This window comes from Gopherus flavomarginatus, chromosome 2 (assembly GCF_025201925.1).
Source record: "Gopherus flavomarginatus isolate rGopFla2 chromosome 2, rGopFla2.mat.asm, whole genome shotgun sequence".
Taxonomy (NCBI): domain Eukaryota; kingdom Metazoa; phylum Chordata; order Testudines; family Testudinidae; genus Gopherus; species Gopherus flavomarginatus.
This window is the reverse complement of record NC_066618.1, coordinates 247,271,560-247,295,010: the sequence shown is the minus strand read 5'-3', so window position 1 is coordinate 247,295,010 and position 23,451 is coordinate 247,271,560. Positions and strand designations below refer to the sequence as shown.

The following is a 23,451-nucleotide window of genomic DNA, read 5'->3' as shown; positions in this document are numbered from 1 at the left end:
TGGTATACTATAACCACATTTATATTGATTTCTCAGGGATTTCATTGACAAAAACTGTTACATTCTGAAAGTTAACTTTGTTTATACTGACTTTGATGTGCTGGGCCCTTTTGCTTTGTAATAGAAAAACTGTCAGTGTGAGGGCTGTGTTATTCCTTTGAATGTCAAACTCAGAGCCATCTTTTAGCTGATAATTCTTTTTGTAATCCACAAAAATGTGCTGCATCCTTATTGTCAAATGAAACAGGGATTATATGATCATAATTGTAATTGATTTCTGATGGATTTAAACATAGCAGAAGCACATGGAAAGGTCAATATCTGTATTTGGCTCACATTTTGTGCTTTCTCATTCTTTTTGGACAACATTATAGGCAACTCACAATATTGTTTATATAATCACCAGTGATTTTTAAAGGACTATTTCCTTAGCAGCATTATTCATCTTTTTATAGCATCTGAAAGTGTGCTTGGTGCTGGAAAGAGAGCACAAGAGACTGGCTTCTGTCCTGCAGATCTCCCTATGTAAATAATGGACTTGACAGAGAAATGAAATCATAACATCCACCAGGAATGAAGAGGGAGAAAGAAGGATATGGGTGTAATGGTACCCAGGGTGGTGTGGCATCTCACCACCACCTTCCCCTTAGCGTGAAGCAGTCTTGTCTGTCCCTGCTGTGGATCAGCTCCCTGAACCACCACCATCTGACAACATAAACACTATCTTCCTGATCCTGCAGGCCTTGCTCTGTCTATACAGGTAGCAACAGGCCCACACCAGCCCCTGAATACTTTGAGCTATCCCTGCGTGTTCAGCCCCTTGCCCACAGTACACACCAGCTTGTAAGAGTCAACTCAGGACCAGCACTTTGCTTAGCACCACAGCACTTAGATACACTTATAGTCGGGGCAGGAGGGACAGTTTTATCAGAGAATAGAGATCCAGGTGATAATGAGTAAGAATATTGGAAACAAATGGTTACATATCAAACTAAAGTATAGCTAAGTTTAGTCTCTAGAAAGCATGCTAACAGGTTAACCTGCTGTTGAAGGAAGCCTATCTCATCCAAAGTTCTTGTCGCAGCCCTAAAACCTATGCTCTAACATGGCGTCTGTTTGGCCAATTGTTGGTCAAAAGGTCACACTGGTACCGTGTGCAACGCCGTAGTGCGGTGTGCAACATTATAGTGCCATGTGCCTATTCCCGCTCTTTTCCCCTGGTCAACTAAGGGTCAGACTAGTGCTGTGTGCAAAAATACCAGTGTGCCTGTTCTCGAACCTTCTGTCAGTCAAAAGGTCAGTTGGTGCTGTGTGCAAAAGCATAGGGCTGTGTGCAAAAGTAGTGTGCCGGGTGCAGCTCCCATTGACGTTGAGGGCACCAGCTCGGAACCTGGTTGGTGAAGGATCTAGGGACCAATCAGACGCTGACACGAGTAAGAGTGTCCAAATAAAACTGTACCTTGTGCCAAAATCTGCAGGAGTATCCTCGGGTTAGCTGAAAGGCCTGATCTCCCTTTCAGCCAGGGTCTCCTCCGGATTTAGCCAGCTCGGGTTGTGTCGATTCGCTTTCTTTTTTGGATTATTTTCCCGCCAATTCGTCATGCCCTTGGTGTCTGTACTGCTGGTCAGCTGCGCCTGGAGTGTGCTGTAAATACCCTGTTTGTTTACCTTCTTCCCTTTTTCCCCTCCCTTACTTGATACCAAGCTGTGTATATAGTATATGAGAGTCAAATTGTTGTATTGATTGCTATTGTGGTTAATTGTTGTATTTTACAATATTCGGTTAATGTGCGCACAGTTTACTTAGTTTTGTGTATCTGTTCTGGATTTTAGTGAGCAGTTGATTATAGACTGCTTGGTTTCTTGTTGTTGGATGTAAATAGACTGTTTCAAGTTGTGTGTATATTCTTGTTCTGATAGTATTGTTAGTTGGTAAAAGTGCTCCTCCCCAGCCCAAGTTGCAACTCATTCCCCATTAATAAACAACCACTTGGTTTTGAATTACAATCTGTTTTCGTTTTGATTTTCCTCTCTCAATCAAATCCTTACTCGAACCTGCATTGGTCTTGGACAGTTCTCTCCAGCATTTTCAACCAAGCCTAGCTGAATCCCATGTCCATGAAGCAAATTCACTATCCTTTTACTTCCTAGGTGAGGGATGCCTGGGTGCCTGCTCTGCCCTCCAAACATAGCCAAAAAAGCCTTTTGAAGGGCACCTTAAGATCAGGTTCTCCCCTCCCACTATTTTCTTTTCCAGTTAGTTTCTTTCTGAAGGTCTTACAAGCCTTTATTTGCATTCAGTTCAGATTGGGGATAGAAGACCCATTGTGAATGAGACAACGCTCAATTTACATGTAAACAACTAGATGGATAGACCTCTCTTTTCAGACAGAAAACCTGTTTTTCACCTTTGCTGGTGACCAGCCCCCCAGATACAGACTTTGAGAAAAAATATTTTCAGTATATATGCATGATTCTTTACACATGCACTGGGCAATGATATTGATGACCAGTGACACACCAGATTTTATTTGAGACATCACTTGCACCCCCTTGCTAGTTGGCATTAAGAGGTTCCTGGGGCACAACAGGTAGCAGAAATACGGCTATGTGGGCTCTCTGCATCTGCCTTGGTGGCTGAAAGATTTTGGCTTTGAGTTTTTTATGTGTAAATGTACAAATGTTTTTTGTAGATGATGCTGCAGAAGTGAGTTTTTAGGGATGAATTAAATTGAGGGCCCTGATCACGCAAACACCTGATTGCTGTCATCACTAACCACATTGATTTCAACTCATGGAAATAAAGTTAAGCATATGCATAAACATTTTCAGGATTGGGGCCTAGACAAACAAATACTTGTCGGGATGCAGCAGTGGAGACAGGGCTGGACAATGAATTGAAGCCCACAGATTGCATCCAATGTATCCTCCTCTAACTGTAATGAGAATGGGTGATGTTTGTAGTGTGTTCACTCTGGTGACAAGTATTGACACAGGACTGAAGTAATATGTACTCTCTGTAGTCTTGTAACTATTAAAGCAAAACAAAATCAATTTGGCCAACTCCTGAAATCCCTACTCAGCTTTTACTCAGACTATGCTCACTCTCACTTCAGGGTTTGGCTCGTTGACTTTTATACTGGACTCTCTGTGAGTTCTATGTGTGGGAAAATCAGTCAGAATGAGAATGAATTCATTTTCTACCAGCTTTGTTTAACTTGAGTATTAGACACTAAAATCTAATATCCAATGCACAGGGCTCGGAAACAACCAGTACTCACCGTATGCAATACAACACCGCTCTGAAACCACTACTTTGTTCTCCAGAATCTCAGCTTTTTGAAAAACCTTTAAAGCTTTTTTTCATTTAAAAAAGGGTAAACTTCTACCTGTTATAGTTGAAAAGAAAAACCTCATAAATATGAACCAAGTGTAACTAAGGACTTGTCTATGCAGGGAAGCGATTGTGAAATAAGCTAGGCTGTGGATTTAAAGTGCAATGGCGATTCTGCACTAGTTCTCTGTGAAGACGCTTATTCTGCACTTAATCCAAAATGGATTAAACTAAACCACACAAAGGCACTCGTAGTGTTTACATGAGGAGCTAGTGTAGAATAGCTATTCCACAATAATTAAAATTAATAATTACACACAAATATTTTAAATCAAATTTAATAATAATTCCACTCTTAGCAGTTACAGGTTATGTAGATAAGCCCTGATGCAGAGAAGTGTGCTTGAGCCTGCAGCGAGCCTGGAACACTAGCTCTGACTGAAGTGTGACTTGCCCAGTTCATTAACTCAGCTGCCCAGCCATGTAATTGAAATGTCAACAGTTAACTATTTCATTCCTCGTGCAAGAAATTAGAGGGAGGCTCACAGAGCTGCATGGTGTACTGTGAGTGACAGCTCACTTGAATGCCACAAGTGGATGGCATTTGGGAAATACTACTAATTTTTCCCCCAATCAAGAAGAAGCCAAGCTAGGGAGCTTAGGAAAGGTTGCAGGCTTATTGAAGTCCCAGTGAGGGGGAGCACACACTATTATGTCTGAAACATCTATAGTTACCAGCATCCAGTTTTGGTGACTCACATTGCAGACCTTATTTTGTGGGTGGAGCTTGGAAGAATGCCATCACCTTTCTCTCTCTGCAATCTTACCCTTGGTTGTGACTAAATGTGTAGCACAACTCAGGATGGGGTGTTGTGCACACAAAGGTTCCTTTAAGCCACTTTTGCACTACCACACTCCTGGGCTATCTGTGTACTGGACTGGTTTCTCCACTGTAAATTAGATCAACCTAAAGACTGCTCTAAATTATGCTCACTGCCAGTGGCCTGAAGGTTCTGGTATGGTACACAGAGATTAGCAGTATGCAGGAAAGCACTGGCTATGCCCCCTTTTATCCCTAGGAATGTCCCCTCTTCTGGCTGGTGGGAGAGATGGCATAGGAGCCATACTGTGGCCAACTCTGTTGGCTTTACAGTGCAGTGAGGCATTGCGCAAAGTAGCTCAGTGCACGTGAGAATCTCTCCTTGTTTTCTGAATGAATTTTTGTAGAACACAGGAGAAGCATCTTTAACTACATAATTTTATTGACTCTCAGGCAGTGTCCTCAGTTGCTTTTGAAGAAACCAGAATGCTATCAACGGTGCAATTTATAAGCAGGCTCAGAAAGCAAAGCAATAAGATGCATTTTTTAAAGAATCCATCACACGTTGGTGTATAGGTGTGCAAGGTAACTGATGACCTGCCAAAATTGGAAGATCAGAAACTCAGGTTAGAATGACAACAGTAGAGGATACTGATGCCATATCAAGGGAAATATTAGCTGAAATAACTGGTAAAAAGACGAATCTTCTGATTCATATCACTAACATCTCAGAAAATAACATCCATTATTGTGAGATAGTGTATGGGGCACACTGGAGGAATTAAAATCAGCAGAGGTGGGACCAAGATATATCCACTCTGACAGGTGTGTTGGGAGCAGGTTTTACCACCCACCCATGCTTTTGAGTGCAATATTGTGCTCCTGTAGTCTTGTAACAATAAAAAAAAAACAACTATTTGACCGACTCCTGAAATCCCTATTCAGTTTTCACACAGACCCAACTCTCTCTCACTTCAAGATGTGGCTCACTGATTTTTATCTTGAACTCTCTGTGAGTCCTGTATTTGGGAAAATCGGTCATAATGCAAATGAATTCATTTTCTATCATCTTTGTTTGACTTGGACATTAGACACCAGAATTCCAATATCTAATGACTAGGGCTTGGAAGCAACTGGTATGCACCAGATGCTATACAAGCACCTCTCTGAAACCACTAATTTGTTCTCCAGAATCTCCGCTTTCATCTAAAAAGGGTAAGCTTCTAGCTGTTTATAGCTGGAAAGAAAACCTCAGAAATATGAACCAAGTGTAATTAAGGGCTAGTCTACCCAGGGAAGCTATTGTTAAATAAAGAATGGGAAGGTTTTTGGATTGGACACCATGGATCAAGCCCTTACAAAGGACCCTGTATGAATTGCCGACTTCATTTACGAACTTCAGGGTCTGATTACTGCATGACAAAATGATGACGACAACCACCTTTGGCTTTACTGTGGAATAAACCAAAAGAGGGAAAAAAAGAAAAGCAATCCAGAAAAACTGCTCATTGTGTTTAGAAAATATATGAAGCATTACAATTCTAATTGTCTTTTTGTGGACAATAATTCTAATAAGAATGCGGAAATGCATAGCAGAGGTCCATCCCAGTGAGAAAAAAAGTAAATGGTACAAATCTAATCAGTTCTCATGGCAATTAAAGTTTTTGATTTAATATTTGTTTGCAATTTTGTAGCTCCTTTTGGAGGCTATGCCGAGATCATATGTTATAACTTAACATAAGTTATGTAGGCATGAGCAGAAATATTTCTGATGTTTTCTATCTCCAAAGCGAGTTCTTTTTTAAAACTCATTTTAATGGAATCAAGCATTAATGTCAAATGTTCTTCATAAGTTAACCTAGAATGGTAGTGCAATCAATGAGTATCATGGAATAGAATATCAGGGGTGGAAGGGACCTTAGGAGGTCATCTAGTCCAACCCCCTACTCAAAGCAGGACTAATCCCCAAACAGATTTTTGCCCTAGATCCCTAACTGGCCCCCTCCAGGATTAAACCCCGGGTTTAGCAGGCCAATGCTCAAACCACTGAGCTATCCCTCCCCCATAATACTTCCCTAAATCATGGGAAACTATTACATTTAATGTTCAGGACTAGGTTTCAGCCCTCAGCCTCCACCTGTGCATGTGCAAAATGGCATCTGCACATAACTATGCCCTTTAACTATAAGCCCAGTTTCTCCCATGAATTAGGTAGCTTTGCAGTATGCCCACAGCATACAGCAGTTCTAAAGCCAGCATAGCATATGGACCCCAAAAATCTATTCGAAGCCTTGTACAAACAGATTTTACACTATTTAAAGGGTGCACACAAATGTCTTGTTGGTTTTTTTTGCATCTTGCAATATGTAAGCACAAATATGTGCATAATTAATTTTGAGCATGTAGATATAAAGCGTGGCTAGAGACTTGACTGAAAATTTACCCATAATGTTCAAATTAATCAGTGATCATTTCAGTGGGTATTCTCACCAAATTAATTACTTTATATGGCAATGGTATGATTTGTATTTAAAGTGCATAGTAGGATTCAAATATTCCTGTTCATTTTATTTTCTGATGTCATGAGGTTAATGCTCTGGAAGTCATTAACTTACCATTTTACATTATTTTTATTTACATAATTCTGCTTGGTGAAGCTATGAAAAACCAATCTACAGAATCCTGATTGTTATGGTCACTTGCAACATGAGTTAATGGGGTTATTTTGTTGAGCTAATGTAACATATTTTTAAAATGATATTTTAATGGCGTTTTTCTTGTCCTGGAAGAAAAAAAAATCTTATAGTGGTTCACAGTACATTTGAGAACAGAAATGCGTATGCTGCCCAGGCTTTAGATCAAAGCAGTTATAAAAAACCACTGGGAGTTGGGATGTTACTAACTGTGGGCCCCTAGCTCTGTGCATGGAAAGGGGACACTCCATGTACAAATCTCTCACCTGTGTGGAAGAGGGACTCTATTGTCTCCACAACACTGTCCCCACCCTGAACCCCATGGGGACCTCAGTGGTACAGGGCCAAGCTGGGGGAGACATGGATATGACAGAACAGGAGTGGGCAGGATGGGGTTGGGGGAGATGCATCTTCCCCCTGTCCAGCTCTGCAAAACCTCAGCAGTTAAGATAGTACAAGCCACAATCTGTATTCTCTTTTCTGCTTAGCCCTTGCAGGTATCCTATGGGCCACCCTGGCCAGAGGACCCTCTGGTAGCTCAACTCCAGTAGGACTGAGGGGACTCTAATGGGTGCCAAAGCTGATTTGCAAGTCGAGGTTTCCTGTGGATTCCTAGCATCCATTCAGATCCCAGGGAATCTGTCAGATATTTGGATAGGCTCCAAAGCTTTTTCTTTGGAGGGCTCAAACCCTGTCCCCCTCCCCAGCAGGACTATAGGTGGTTATCTCTGGAAGAGGATCCCCTTGGAGCTTTCCTCCCCCAAACTCCGCTCAAACAGGAAATTCTGATCTGAGCTATTACAATGGACTATGTAAAGAAAGAGCCAGAGGTGCCTTTTAAAATGGAGAGTGAATTCAAAGATTCAGTGTTCCTATGGTGGTTGTATTTCCTTTCCAACTACCTGTGCTCCTAACATTCCCCTTTAATGATGGTTTATAGTTACCTGTCACTGGTGCCTCTAGGAAAGTGAATGTTACTAATGATAGCCAAAAAACATTGCCCTGCAACCCACCATACCACTCACTCCCTTATGTGGCAAAGGACTGCAGGATTTGGGTCATGGGATGATATTTTTTCAGCTATTTGGTGAGTGACAGATCCAAAAGGGATCTGCTGCTGGGGTGAGGTAGGCTGGTGCTCTTGGGGTTTCTGGCCACCTGTAAAACACACTGCCCTGAGGGTTGGTGCTGAATACTGTTGAAGGGGGAGGGGACAGAGGAGCTACTTTTGAGTACGGTGCTGGGCAGGAAGAGGTGGAGCCTGGGCAGAGGCTGCAGCAGGAGGAAAGAGTGAGCTTCCTTCCTCTACTGCCAACCTCCTCTCCAGGTCTTTGAGACCCAGAGATTTTACTGCTTTCAGCTGAGGGGCACAAAGCACTGAGTACCCCATTGCAACCCACTTTTGGGTCACACCCTGTTCAATCTGAATTGCAGTGTAGCTTGGAAATTAGCAGAGTATCTTCCGTTCACATTCTCAACTGCTACAGTCTCCTTCAGGCCAGCCCCTGTTTTTATGTGAGAAAGCCAGATACTTTTCTTCTTTTATGCTTTAGAAAATAAAAACGGAGCCCACAATTTAAAAGCTCTACTCAGTGTGGTTTTAATGCAATGACACTCATTCCAAGATTGCTTTAGCTGCCTGAGGTTTTAGCTAAATGGGGCTTTTATTATATTATGGCACTCTGTTTCCTCTCAGAGTCCTGTTACTGTGGCAGTCTTTGCGTCTGTTCTGCCATGACTTTATTTTTATATTGAGCTCTTGCAGATTTGCACAACTTGGAAAATAAGGATTGCAGGATCAGGTCTTAATAGGCGGGTTGGATTTTTTAATAGATGGATTTGCAACCCTCCCAGAATATTATTGCTTTTAAGGTGTATCCTTCATATTGTTTATTCAAATTGTTTTTGTACTTTCAAATTCTTTCACATGCACACATACGTTAGAATCTGCCACCTCCGTGACAGGTGTTACTGCTGCAATAGTGTGCTTGCAAAGCTGTGGGTACAGAAATAGGAGATGGTTGAAGTCCCAACAAAAATGAAACTCAGCATCTTATACAAATCACACACAGCAGCCAAAATATTGGTCTCCCAAAAGCATAAGGTAATATGTGAACTACAGAATAACACTCGACACTGCAGTATTTGGTATACTAGTTCCCCATGTGTGATGTACCCTAAATGTGACTTGGTAAATAAAAGTCAAATAAAGAAATAATTAGCTCAGCCTTTAAAAGCTTGTTGAAACTATCAGTAATCTAATGCAATATGTACAGACGGCTTATTAGAAATTTGATTAAAGCCAAACAGTTCACTCCAGCATTTCCAGTGTCAGAATGTATTTACTAATGTGGCTTTGAAGATAATCAGCATGCAACCAGAATCTTAATCTCTACACAGCATGTAAAGTATCTTAAAGTAATTTTAAAGTTCAGATGTGAAAGCAAATGGATTCTCAACAAGTTGCCACAGCACACTTACCTCAACCCTGTTGTACCTAGGCACTGTACTATGGGTTACCCTGTGTCAAAGATCTCAAATTCTGGCCCAAGCTGCCTACATAGTGTGGAATCTTCAGGACCGCCATAGCTGCACAGGCAAACTCTCATCCTGAGGTTTCTATCTTGTCCCTAGCAGTGGCTGTATAATGTCTATAAACCACCTAAGCTTCACCTGCTTCTCCGTTGTGTTGCCTTTTGTGCAGTGATTTACATCTGTGCAAAATGAGGTCAAAAGGGGTGTAAAATGCTGCCACTAGTGAACTGAGTGGAGAATTCTGATGGGCTAGCATTTTGCAATCACTTTGCTCCAGTGTTAATGACAAAGCAAAGTGCAAGGCAATAAAGAGTCAGGCCCATGGAGTCCTTGTGCCAAAATGTTTACAGTCTAAGCAGAAGAGGCAGACAAAGGGGTGGGAGGGAAAACAGAGAGGCAGAGAGGTGAAGCAACTTGCCTGGATCACAAAGCACATGAGCGGCAAAACTGGATGTAGAACACAAGTCTCCTGACTCCCAGTTCAATGACCACACTGCCTCACTTATAATATAGTGGGATGTTACGCATTCTGGTTGGCCAAATACCGTTCAATATGATGCTCCTACAGATTAAAGTTAACTAAAGTATAATTGCTATTACCTATCTAATGAACCCATTTTTGATTAAAATAATATCTTTGCTGTGGGATAAATCATTGTTCTGAGGCCTGGATGATTGTATGCAATGTCTTAGCACAACAGGACTATGTTGATGGAATAGGGCATTGTGTAACATTTAACTCAGAATTTCTTTGCTTTTCTAGACTTATATCTCAGTCTCAGCATCATGTATTTTGGAAGGGTAGTATTATGGTAATTTTATTTTTGATAATTACATTGTCTTCCATTTGGGATCACACTGATATCTTAATGTGGTTTGGACAGACTTTCTCTGATGATTCATCACTTGATCTTATGTGGACCATTGGCAAACTGATGTCATTTTATTTCATGTTGACAGAGCAATGCCATGACCAGACTATAGTGATGTAATCCTGACATACTGGTTGTCTTGCCATTATAATCTGGATTCCAAAGACTCACACTGTTGTTTGATTTCATCTTGGCATCATAGCATCTTAATTTTTTATTTCAATTGATATCTCTGTTTACGTTCTCACCAAAACTTGCATTGACATTACTATCAAATCACTGAAATCACTCTGTGGGCTTTCTCAAGAGGGCATGAAATTAGCTGTATTACCAAAATATTGTGAAATATGACCAGCTTTTTGTTCTGTGTTTGGACAGTGCTTAGCGCAATGAGCTGCTGGTCCATGAGGAGGGCTCCTAGGTGCTATTGCAGTACAAATAAATACTACTACTAAATAATAATAATACTGTTCTTGCTCAATTGTTTTTCTCAAACTATAGGGCCACTTCCTTAACTGGTGTAAACTGGCATAGTTCAATCAAATTGTCATAACTCCATTGATGAAGCCAGCCATTTTACAGCAGCTGAGGATCAGGGTCAGACACCAGATCCAAACAGTTGCTTTTAGTTGATCTGTAACTGGAACACAGGTATAGAAAATGAGTTTTTTATAACAAGAAAGGATGTTGTATGATGAATAGTTGTGTCCAAATTTCTTATTAATACACATCATATTCCACTTTTAAGAATATATTTTAAAATATCTTAGATCGCTTTTTAGTACTTTTAAAATTGTGCTTTGAAGGCACCAATGCAAGAGTTCAACTTCATCATAACACCAGGCACTGAAAATGAGCTTCTAAATTAAATTACATAGTGTATTTCTCTGTTTGTTTTAGACAAATTTAACCCTGAGTGCAATCAGCTAAATAGAAATTTCTATTAATATGTAGAATTAATGACTATAAATTGCAATACAGGCAGGCTCTTGATTTTTATTTTTGCATAATTAGAGATATTCAGTGCTTGCTGAACCATTACAACGAGGGCCAAACCTATTGCTATTACTCTCACATTATAATTACCTTGAGAATCCATTTTAGAGATAACATATTGCTGTAAGAGCTGTGAAAGCAATGCCTCAGGGTAACCTAGATATGTCAGCTAAAGAAACTCCTATTATAGACTGTCTAAAAAAAGGACAGTTACCACCAGGATCTTCTTATTTTCAGAAAATGATTTCTGTTATCTGACATAATTTTGATTAGTATAATTTTCAGCATTCTGCATGAAACATACTTAATCCAAAAGCCAAATATGTGTAACCGTTTCCTCTTTTGTACTCCACAATTACAATTGTGTTTTGCCCCCACTGCTGACTAAGTATCAGAATGCAAATGATAACACAGGCTGAGATTTTAAAAATCCCATTTTGTATGGAAACTTGGATTCAGGATATTCTGTGGGATATTTTAAACAAAAGATTTCCCATCAGTTTGTGGAAAAAAAAAAAGAGAGGTTAGTTTGGATGCTAGTGTACACTTCCAATTGTCATATATAAATGGTGTATTTAAGTGATAAAAGATATGCATTATAGTGTGTTAATTAATAATTGTATTTTAAATGTATATGACACAACAAAACACTAAATGACACATTATAGCAGACTATGGCAGCTAGTGAAGGCCCCAGTTGAGTCTTTACTTAGACTTGGTCTACCCACAGTTTTTGTACCGATAGAACTATGTTGGTTAGGGGTGTGATTTTTATTATTATTACAACCTCTGGTATGGATGCAGTTATATTGGTATAAAAGAGCACTATTACAAGCATAGTTTATTCTCCTTCCTGTACAGGAATAGCTAAACTGCTGTAAATACTTTTATACTGATGTTTCTGCATCCCCACTTGGTGGGGTGAGGTTACACTGCTTAACAGTAAGGCATAGTTAAAGCAGTACAACTTTTGGGGGTAGACAAGTTGAGGCCCTGATTCAGGAAAGCATCTTAACTAAGGAAAACACTTAAGCACATGCTTATATTTAACAATAAGGGAAACTAGTTTTGGTGCAAAACTCTTGCTGTTCTGAATAACTTTGAAAGCGCAGCACGAAGTATGCAAAAATGTATATGTAGTCAAGTCCCACCACATATGTACAGAGCAGATTCTGTACTCAGGGAAACACAGGTCCTTCTAAGCAAAACATGAGAATAACCAGACAGCAAAACCATCAAAATCTTAACTTTTGGTTATTTTGAAGATTGAAGATTGAAAACAAAGCATCCACCTGGAACTTCAGTGTTAGTCGTTAGTTTAAGAACATGCATCTTCTCTATTCACTGTAAGGCATATTTGGAATATAGTGCCCTTGCTAATGAAGCCAGCTATACTGCTTGAAGAGCGGAGAGGAGGAGGAGATAGAGGAAAATATTTACAAGGGTAGTAAAGAGAATAATTGTAACAGTCTTTGTAAGTATTGGCCCAGTAACATACTTAGTGGAAGTGTGTGAATACTCTAGTGGATCAGATGCCTTCAGGTCAGCTGGGAGAATCTGCTTGGGAAGAGTCACAAATAAAACACAGGGCCTATTCCTCAGCTGAGGTAGCTCAATGGATCCTGCTATTGAACAAAAACATGAGATGGTACTGGAAGCAGAGTGTGCAGATTTTAGAACAAATGTGTGAATGAGTACTTAGTATATTTGGAAATGTCTACAAGGACAAAACTTGAAAACAAATCCAAACGAAAATCTGTGTGATTTTATTTGCATGTTGAACTTATTTTTCTTTTTTTAGTAAAGCTGGCAATTTCAGAGTACTGGGAGTAACGACTGTCACTGTCATGGATAGGTGCTTACCCCTGATGTGTGATTGGTTTAACTTTCAGTAACCTTGACCCATTTCAGGTGACTGGACCAGAAAATAAAGGCTTTTCTCCTACTACCACTCCTGTGTGTCACACCTTTATTATGCTGTTTTAGAAGGAAACTATATCTGGAGCAAATGGAGCCGCTGGAATCCTTCGGTATCAAACGGAATCTGGCAGAGAAATGGGGGTGGTTGTTTTAAGGATTTTCCTGGAAGTGAGTGATACTGATGAAAAGGGTTAAATCCAATGCATCTGTTACACTGGGGAGGATTGCAGTGTATGTAAGGTGTAGTAATGCAATTCAGCTAAAGTATATGATGAGAGTGTCAGGAAAGCAGCTTCCATCAGGATGTGGGCCACAGATAACAAGTCCACCTACCTGCTGTGGCCCATAATATTCTACTATCACACATTCATCCTCATTCCTATTAAAGCAGGTCTGAATTTTGAAAACTCCTAAAACTGAGTTGTTATATTTAATTGGCAATCAATTTATTAAGGGATGAAATCCTGGCCCCACTGATGTCAATTGCAAAACTCCCATTGACTCTGAGTTCTGGATTTCACCCAATATTTAATCAATGGACTGGAATGTTAATAATGTAACATTTGTGACTTATTTCTAATGTTAATGTCACTCTATGGCTTCCACTTCTTTCCATAGGATTTAAAACCAAAATAATGTTTTATTAATAATAATTACTTGATTTATGTTTCAACTAGTGCATTCTCCCAGTTCTTTATAAATAAATGAAAGTATTTTGATTGCCACTGTTAAGAAACTAATTCAATAATATATTGCTAGAATGTATCAGTAATAAGAACCAGGATTAGAAACATTATTGAATTATTTAACCAGAAAATATGAAAAATGTGAGGGTAACAAGATTGATTTTCCCCTATGACAAGATTTTGTTTGAATCCTGAATAGCTAGTGGTAGGGTGACCAGATGTCCTGTTTCTAAAGGGACAGTCCTGTTTTTTAGGACTTCTTCTTATGTATTAGAACCTATTACCTCCCACTCCCTGTCCTGTTTTTTCATAGTTGCTATCTGATTACCCTAGGTGGAGGAGCAAACAAATTTATTTAATTGATTAGAAGACAAGTGACTGCTGGAGAGAAACCTTCAACTGTAACATTACTGTAATAAAACTAGAATAAGGGCAACTGTCTGGAAGAAGCTTCCTGCATTACAAATAGCTTTGGTCAGATTTGCATAATAGAACTGCAATGATTTTCTGCAGATCTAAAATCAATGCATAAATGTATGAGCTGTAACAATTCATGCATACTGTACTTTTTAAACCTGGTTGCAATTCTTAACCATGGCTTTCATGATATCTTTCTGCCTTCCCTCACAGACTATATGTCCTATCTATACATCATTTCCTGATCTTTAAGACTGCATTGAGAAAGAGATTTCTGATTATTTAAAATTAGTGACCATCCCTAAGGCTCCAAACCTGGAAAAACTTATGCATAGGAGTTCTTCTGTCAAGTTCAGTGATGCTACTCATGTATGTAAAGGTACCCATATGAAAATGACTTTGCATGGATGGATCCCTGCACCCAGGCCCTTGGGTTCAGTTGACTTGAATGGGCTCCACACTGGCACAGGGGTCTGCCTGTGTGGAGTTGCTGAGGGTGGGAACCACAAAGGGACATAGGCATTGAAAGGCTGAATGTCAGACTGCCTACATTTTAGGAACCGAAGAAATCACAGGAATGCTGTGATCCACAAAGCTGAGGAGGAGGTGGTAGTAATGGTTCCATCTGTACAGTTTTTATAGCACTCACCAAAGACATGGGAGACCCAGATTCAAATTCTCCATCTCTGCCAAAGAGGAAGAAAGGATTTGAATAGTCTCAGGTGAGTGCTCCAACTACTGAGCTATAGTGTATTCTCATGTTGGGGTCCCTCTGTCTCTCCTTGTGAAGCAGTTCCCGTGTGGATAAATAATGAAAGTGATTGAAACAGGGGGACTGGACTCTGGGTCACTCACTTGCTAGGTGGGTGCCCTAAACCACTAGACTACCGGGTCATTCCCTTGCTCTCTTTCCCTTTCTCTGGCTCAATGATTATTTTAGAATCTAATGATTAATTAAACCTCACCTGGTATAAATAATTTAAGCTAATTTACACCATCTGAAGATCTGGCCAAAGTACTTATTTCTTAATACATTTCAGATATTAAAACGTGTACCCAGTACAAATTAATAGTACTAAAACAATTTACATTTTTCAAAGATTAACACTATTTTTTTTCTCTGCCACCACATCAGAAAATATGGAGTCTTGCAGGTTGCCCAAAATTTTTCATTTATAAGGCTGTTTTTCATTGCTCATAACATTGCCAAATTTCAACCATTTGGGCTGTAATTTTCTATGCCAGGTGTCTGCTGCAGGCTGAACTTTCTGGGAAAGTTTCAGCAAAAATAGTTCTGCCATTTCTGAGAATGGCAAACATATGTTGTTTTTCTAGGGAAACATATGTTGTTTTGCCCATTTTAAAATTCTTACAACCATTTAGCTGAGAAGCATAGCATCTCCATGCTTTGGAACCAGGGCTTGACAGTCCGCAGGGAGGTGGCTGTTATGTCAAAAATGTCCCTTTGGCTTCTCCTGTGAAAATCCATGCAAATTTGGCCAAGTTATAAACCTTTGAAAAATCTCATCTCAATCTCCACACATGCTGGATAGAAATGTATTCGCATTTGGCTAAATTCTCTGACAATTCCATGTACTGAGCATTCTCCATCCCAGGGCTGCAGGGACCAAGCAAGACTTTTCTGCACAGCTCCTCCCAGCTGCTGCAGGACTCTGTAGTGTCAAGCTCAGGAACTGAGTGCAGAGAGGCTATCTTGTGTTCTCAGTTCTCCCCTTGCTGGCACCCAGCCAGCATGAAGGAGGTGGACGCAGCCTTCCTAAAATGAAAATGGAACAAGAGCTGGACCTAAGTGTCAGCAGACAGAGCAGATGTGGACAAGGAGCATCCTGGGGAGGAGGGTGAAGAGGGGAGATGGGGACTGGGAGCTAGTAATAGGGAGAATTACTGGGAAGTGGTGGGGGAAAATGAGGGCAGAGGGAGCCAGCTGGGGAGTGTGGAAAGAGTGAGATGGGACGATGGGTGTGGCTGAGACACTTTGGCTGGACAAGCAGATTGGGACAAAGAGACTAGGATGGGAAGTCTGAGATACAGACTGGGGGCTGAGGTAAGAGAGGGACTGGGACTCAGATGTGGAGCTTTGTGGGGAAATCTGGAACTGATTGGGCAAAGAGACTGGGATGAGGAACCAGGAGGGGACCAGAACAAAGATAAATTGAAGATGATGAAAAGAAGGGGTCACGCTTGGGGGTACAAGGACAGAAGCATCTGTGACCATGAAAGCGCACTTCTTTCTAGAACCTGAATGGAACTGTTTTTTCAGTGTTTTTTTTTTTTTTTAAACCTAGGTAATGACATCCGAAAACAACATTGAAAGTCGGTTTGATTTTTTTATTGTTGTTTTTAATATACTATTACATTAAAACATTTTCTTGCAGACTTACTTTAACTGTTTTGTGCATTGTCTTGTGTTCAGTGGCTGGGCATTTTTTTAGGTTGTTGTTCAAACATCACTCACATCTTGACAGTATATTCTTTGTGTAGGAGAGGCCCAGGGCTTTGTGGTTTAAAATTCTGGTGCACCGCTGACAAGATGTATACGTAATAAATTTGTACAGCACTAGCAGTATCTTCACTGCATGTGACTCACTAGTATATTTACTGTTCAGGCCTCCTGCCACTAGAGGGCAAAGCCATTTATGCTACGAGTTCACTGCACATTAAATTTCACCAAATAAGCTCCTGGCCTTCTTGAAATTTTACTAGTGAATAAACTGAATTCCACTTCATTAGGGAGTAGCTTGAATCCCTAATTACATTCAGATTTAAAATGAATATCTTACTATTAATGTTTTCCAAGAATGAATTATTAATATTGCATTGTATTAATTTTTTAAATGTAGCATCTTGCTTTCCTGGCAAAAAGTCATTCTCCTTGGAAACATTTAGGTCTTCAATAAATGCAGAAGAATCACTTTATAAACCACAGTGAGTGTGGGTTGTAATTGTCTACTTATTTTTATATATATTAAAAAAAAGACTATGATACTGCAAACTATCAGACTGCAATCTTGACAGCAAAAAAAAAAATCTAAAGGTATCTATTAAATTAGAAATGCAATCTTTTGTGTTACACCTTTTCAGTGTAATCTTTGGAGTGTCACATGCAGACTTCTGCGTAGTGTCTTATTCCAATGTGAGTACCTAGAGAGAAACTGTTTTTCCAGTGACTATGAAAATGCTGAATGGTGTCAGTTCATCTTTCTGCTCATGTGAAAGATCTGAGGATAACAAATACACACAAAATAGCTGCTTGTGATCTTTAATGAGGACTAATAAAAATGGGTTGCAAATGACACTGCCACAAAATCTCTTTGAGAATTAATAGGGAAGGGGTGGCCAAACTTACTGGCCCTCTGAGCCGCATCTCTCAATCTTCAGAAGTTTGAGAGCCGGTGCACACTTGCCATGAGCCAGATCTTGGGGCTTCAGCCCCACTGCAGCTGAAGCCCTGAGCCCCGGCAGGTGCGTCCTGCAGGGCTGAAGCCCCTAGATCCACTTCTCCACTGGACAGAGGCTCCTACCCCACCACCTCACTGGAAGGCAGAAGTCCTGAGCTCCACCCCCCCAGTCTTGTAGGTGGAGAAGGGGAGGGGTTAAGAATGGGGATTGTGACCTGCATTTTAATGGTAAAAGAGCCACATGTGGCTCGTGAGCCACAGTTTGGCCATCCCTGTAATAGGATCCAATTCATGTATTACATTTTAATTTTAAATATTTCCCAGTGAGATACACAGATTTGATGCTTTCATGCATGCATGTTGGGTACTGCAAAGCCAAGTCCTTATCAGGCAGAGTGTCATTTACTGGAGCTCTGACCTGGCTGGGGTCTGTAGGTGTTTCTGTAATTAAAATGTAAGTAATAACTCCCAATAATATTAGATACGTATGGGAGTTTTGTCAGAGTAAGAACTGCAGGAATGGGCCCGGTGTACATCGGAAGAGGAATAGAATAAGGGTACATTGAGAAATCTTAGGCCAAAAGGACATTTTATTTTTTAAAGAAATTTTAGAAAAGCTTGATAGACAGCTGGGAATGTATATAGAAGTACTAAATTTATATATTAACACGAATGAGCCTTTTAGTATATACATAGAAAGAGAGACAGTGTACTAAACAGATGGCAGAAAGTGAGAGAGACACTTAGGTCAGTATGCCAGGAAGTGCTTGGAATTAAGAAACACCAGCAGAAAGAGTGGCTCACAGCAGAGACCTTGATCAAGATAGAAGACAGAAAGAAGAAGAAGGCAGAAGTCAATAACAGCAGGACTAGAGCAGCAAAGGCCAAAGCTCAAAAAGAGTATGCTGAAGCCCATAGAGCAGTGAAGAGGAATATCAGGAAGGACAAGAGAGAGTATGTGGATGAACTGGCAGCAGAAGCGGAGCAGGCAGCATACAGCGGTAATATGAAACAGCTGTATGATACTACCAAGGGACTGTCTGGAAAGTTCAGCAAGCCAGAACGTCCCGTTAAAGACAAGCAGGGAAAGTGTATAATAGGAATAGAACAACAGATGAACAGATGGGCGGAGCACTTTGAGGAACTCCTGAACAGACCAGCACCACCAAATCCACCAGATATCAACCCAGCCAACGAGGACCTCCCAATTAATTGCGATAAACCAACCAGAGATGAGATCAGAAAAGCCATCACCATGATGAAGAACAGGAAGGCGGCTGGACCTGATGACATCCCAGCAGAGGCCCTGAAAGCAGACCTGGATGCTTCAGTGGAAATGCTGTACCCCCTCTTTGAGAAGATATGGGAAGAAGAAGTGATTCCGGTAGACTGGAAAGAGGGATATCTCATCAAAATCCCCAAGAAAGGAGATCTTAGCAACTGTGCCAATTATAGAGGAATCACACTCCTGTCGGTGCCAGGGAAGGTCTTCAACCGAGTCCTCTTAAAGAGAATGAAGGATGCCGTCGATCCACAGCTAAGAGATGAACAGGCAGGTTTCCGGCAGAATAGATCATGCACGGACCAGATAGCAACGCTTCGCATCATAGTCGAGCAGTCTATGGAGTGGAACTCCTCGTTGTACATCAACTTTGTTGTTTATGAGAAAGCATTCGATAGCGTGGATCGAGAGACCCTCTGGAAGCTCCTTCAGCACTACGGCATCCCAGCAAAGGTGGTCAACCTGATCAAGAACTCATATGACGGTATACACTGTAGAGTGATCCATGGAGGGCAGCTTACTAACAGCTTCCAGGTGCAAACTGGAGTCAGGCAAGGATGCTTGTTGTCACCACTTCTCTTTCTCCTCGTCATCGATTGGATTATGAAGACATCCACTTACGAGTAGGAACGGAATCAGGTGGACATTGTGGACCCAGCTTGATGACCTGGACTTTGCTGACGACCTTGCACTCCTTTCGCACAGTAAACAGCAGATGCAAGAGAAGACCAACGTAGTGGCAGCCACGTCATCACAGGTTGGCCTCAACATTCACAAGGACAAGACCAAGATCCTTAGGATTAACTCCATCAGCAATGACCCAGTCACACTGAATGGAAGCCCCCTGGAAGAAGTGCAGTCCTTCACCTACCTAAGTAGCATCATCGACCAGCAGGGTGGCACAGAAGCAGACATCAAAGTAAGGATTGGTAAGGCAAGAGCAGCCTTCTTACAGCTCAAGAACATCTGGAGCTCCAGAGAGCTGTCTTTGACAATAAAAATTCGACTGTTCAACTCCAATGTGAAATCAGTCCTACTGTATGGAGCTGAAACCTGGAGGACAACCAAAACAATCATCAGGAAGATCCAGACCTTCATTAACAGCTGCCTCAGAAGGATTCTCCAGATCCGCTGGCCAGACACCATCAGTAACATCCACCTCTTGGAGAGGACCTGTCAACTCCCAGCAGAGGAAGAAATCAGAAGGAGAAGGTGGGGTTGGATAGGACATACACTACGTAAGCAGCCAACTAACATCACCAGACAGGCACTGCGGTGGAACCTCCAAGGCAAGCGGAAAAGAGGCCGTCCAAGAAACACCTGGCGATGCGAACTTCAGGCTGATAGCAAAAAAATGGACTATACCTGGAACCAGCTAGAGTGAATGGCCCAGGATAGAGGACTCTGGAGATCTGTTGTTGGCAGCCCATACCCCGATTGGGGTGACGGGCATGAATGAGTGAGTGAGTGAGAGAGAGAGAGAGAGAGAGAGAATTTTTCAAGTACAAGCTATCCTAAAGATTTTAAAGACTCCTTAGGAAATAACACTAATATAGCTTCAGGAAGGAAGTTGCCATATTCCTTGATCTGAGCACTGGGGTTATTTTTTTTTTAAACTTGTATAACATTAGAGGATCTCAGAGCACTTCCATGCCTTACAAAATTGAAGTTCACTTCACATCTCAGAGGTATAGGAATAGCGGTATCCTCATCTTTTTGATGGGGAAATGGAGGCACAAAGCAATTAAGCAACTTGCCCAAATTAAACAAGATGTCTGTGGCAGAACTGAGAACTAAACCCAGGTCCTGTGACTCACAGTTATGTGGTTTAACCACAAGGCCACCCTTTCTCTACAAAGTAAGTTTATTGTAATTACAGATTCTTCACATTTGAATAATTATTTATATATACATGCCGGAGATTAGAGTGATACTCTAACAATGAAAAAAATTGTTCAATAAAGCCTAATACTTGATGTTAATTCTATGTACCAGTTTAATTGCATAGGCCTGTAAGGGTAGCTTAAATTTACTTTCACTCATTAACTAATATTATTATCAGATTGCAGACAGGAAAGGGAAAGCATATATATGTAACAAAGAATGACATAATCATAAAGCAGATGATGCATTGCTGGGTACTGCTCAGACACACAACATTTTGACGTACATTCTGTTTCAACAGATCACCATTTTCTAAGATGGGTTCCTATAGTTAGGCTCCTAGATCCATATGCAGGCATCTAAATAAAATTGTCCTGAGATTCAAAGATCTGAGTAATTATAACTCCCATTAACTCCAGGGTGAGTTGTGGGCGCTCAGTATCTCTTAAAATCAGGCCACTATTTTGTAGATTCTTAAATATGGATTTGGGGACATGACAGTAGACATGTCAATGTGAAAATGTTGGCACCTGTCTATTGATAGGGGGATACTTGCTCTAGGATTAGCATTGCTTATAAATCACAGAAAGAACAGCAGCTTAGGCAGTATCATAGGAATACAGAGCCTTAGGTCTCAGCCCTACCCTCAGATAAGTGTGTATGAATTGCAGCAGATCCTGTGAAAGCAACTACCTGGTGTCAGTGGCCCCATGCACCTGAGGGCAAGACTCAATCCTGCTCATGTTGAGTTCAGTAGCAGAGCGCCAACTGACTCCTATGGGTGCAGGGTCTGGTCCTTAGTTTGGAGAGTCCACATCCCCCACGCTGAATCCTCAGCCATCCATTTCATTGATACAGTAGTAGAATACATGTTCTTTATGCTAGAATCAAAGGACTGGAAGGGACCTTGAAAGGTCATCTAATCCAGTTCGCTGCACTCATGGCAGGACTAAGTATTATCTATACAATCCCTGACAGGTGTTTGTCTAACCTGCTCTTAAAAATCTCCAATGATAGAGATTCCACAACTCCCTAGGCAATGTGTTCCAGGGCTTAACTACCCTGACAGGAAGTTTTTCCTAATGTCCAACCTAAACCTCCCTTGCTGCAATTTAAGCCCACTTCTTCTTGTCTTATCCTCAGAGATTAACAAGAATAATGTTTCACCTTCCTCCTTGTAACATTTTATGTACTTGAAAACTGTTATCATGTCTCCCCTCAGTCTTCTCTTCTACAGACTAAATAAACCCAATATTTTCAATCTTTCCTTACAGATCATATTTTCCAGACCTTTAATCATTTTGGTTGCTCTTCTCAGGATTTTCTCCAATTTGTCCATATCCTTCCTGAAATGTGGCATCCAGAACTGGACGCAATACTGCAGCTGAGACCTTATCATCACAGAGTAAAGTGGAAGAATTACTTCTTGTGTCTTGCTTATAACACTCCCGCTAATCCATCTCAGAATGATGTTTGCTCTTTTTGCTACAGTGTTACACTATTAAGTCATATTTAACTTGTGATCCATTATAAACCCCAGATCCCTTTCTGCAGTACTCCTTCCTAGGCAATCATTTCCCATATTGTGTGTGTGCAATTCATTGTTCCTTTCTAAGTGGAGTACTTTCAATTTGTCGGTATTGAATTTCATTCTGTTTATTTCAGATCATTTCTCCAGTTTGTCCAGGTAATTTTGAATTTTAATCCTATCCTCCAAAACACTTGCAACATCTCCCAATTTGGAATCATCTGCAAACTTTATGCATTATCTGAATAATTTATTAAGATATTGAACAGAACCAGACTCAGGACCAATCCGTACAGCACTCCACTTGTTATGCTTGACTGTGAACCACTGATGATTACTCTTTGGGAATGATTTTCCAACCAGTTATGCACTCACTTTATAGTAACTGCATCTAGATTGTATTTCCCTAGTTTGTTTATGAGAAGGTTATGAGAGACAGTATCAAAAGCCTTACTAAAATCAAGACATACCACATCTACTGCTTCCCCTGTGTCCACAAGGCTTGTTACCCTCTCAAAGAAAGCTATTAAATCGGTTTGACATGATTTATTCTTGACAAATCCATGTCGACTGTTACTTATCACCTTAGTATCTTCTAGGTATTTGGAAATTGATTGGTTGATTATTTGCTCCACTATTTTTCTGGGTATTAAAGTTAAGATGACTGGCCTCTAATGACTAGTATTTGGCAGCAGATTTTTGGTGACCAAAAAATCTCCACTAATTTGATTCTAATAATAATAGAACCTGAAAGTATTTCTAATGCTGGACTTCAACAAAAGTTTAGAATCATAGGATCTGTTCCTGCCCAGTTCAGGCAAAACTCTTATTAACTTCACTGTACCCTAGGCTCTCTTATTTTAATTACCATTTAAAGGTAATTTCCCATTGACTTGGTCTGATACTTTGAATATTAATTTTAATTTTCTGACATTAAAGGTTATTAAAAAGTTGGATTCACTTTTATAAGAAGGAAAAACCTGAAGGTTTAGTAGGTTTGTACAATCTGAAGATGTATAATAATGGACAGGAACATATTTTTGGCTCTAGTCCAGCATGGTACTT

At 40.5% G+C, this 23,451-nt stretch overlaps 2 protein-coding genes across 2 annotated transcripts in view; both read right to left on the bottom strand.

The window, feature by feature from the left end:
- LOC127045143 (uncharacterized) overlaps positions 1-23,451 on the bottom strand; it is a 1,042,790-nt gene that overhangs the window by 393,966 nt on the left and 625,373 nt on the right. The window lies entirely within an intron of this gene.
- STMN2 (stathmin 2) overlaps positions 1-23,451 on the bottom strand; it is a 60,150-nt gene that overhangs the window by 32,155 nt on the left and 4,544 nt on the right. The gene's annotated exons all lie outside the window — the stretch shown is intronic.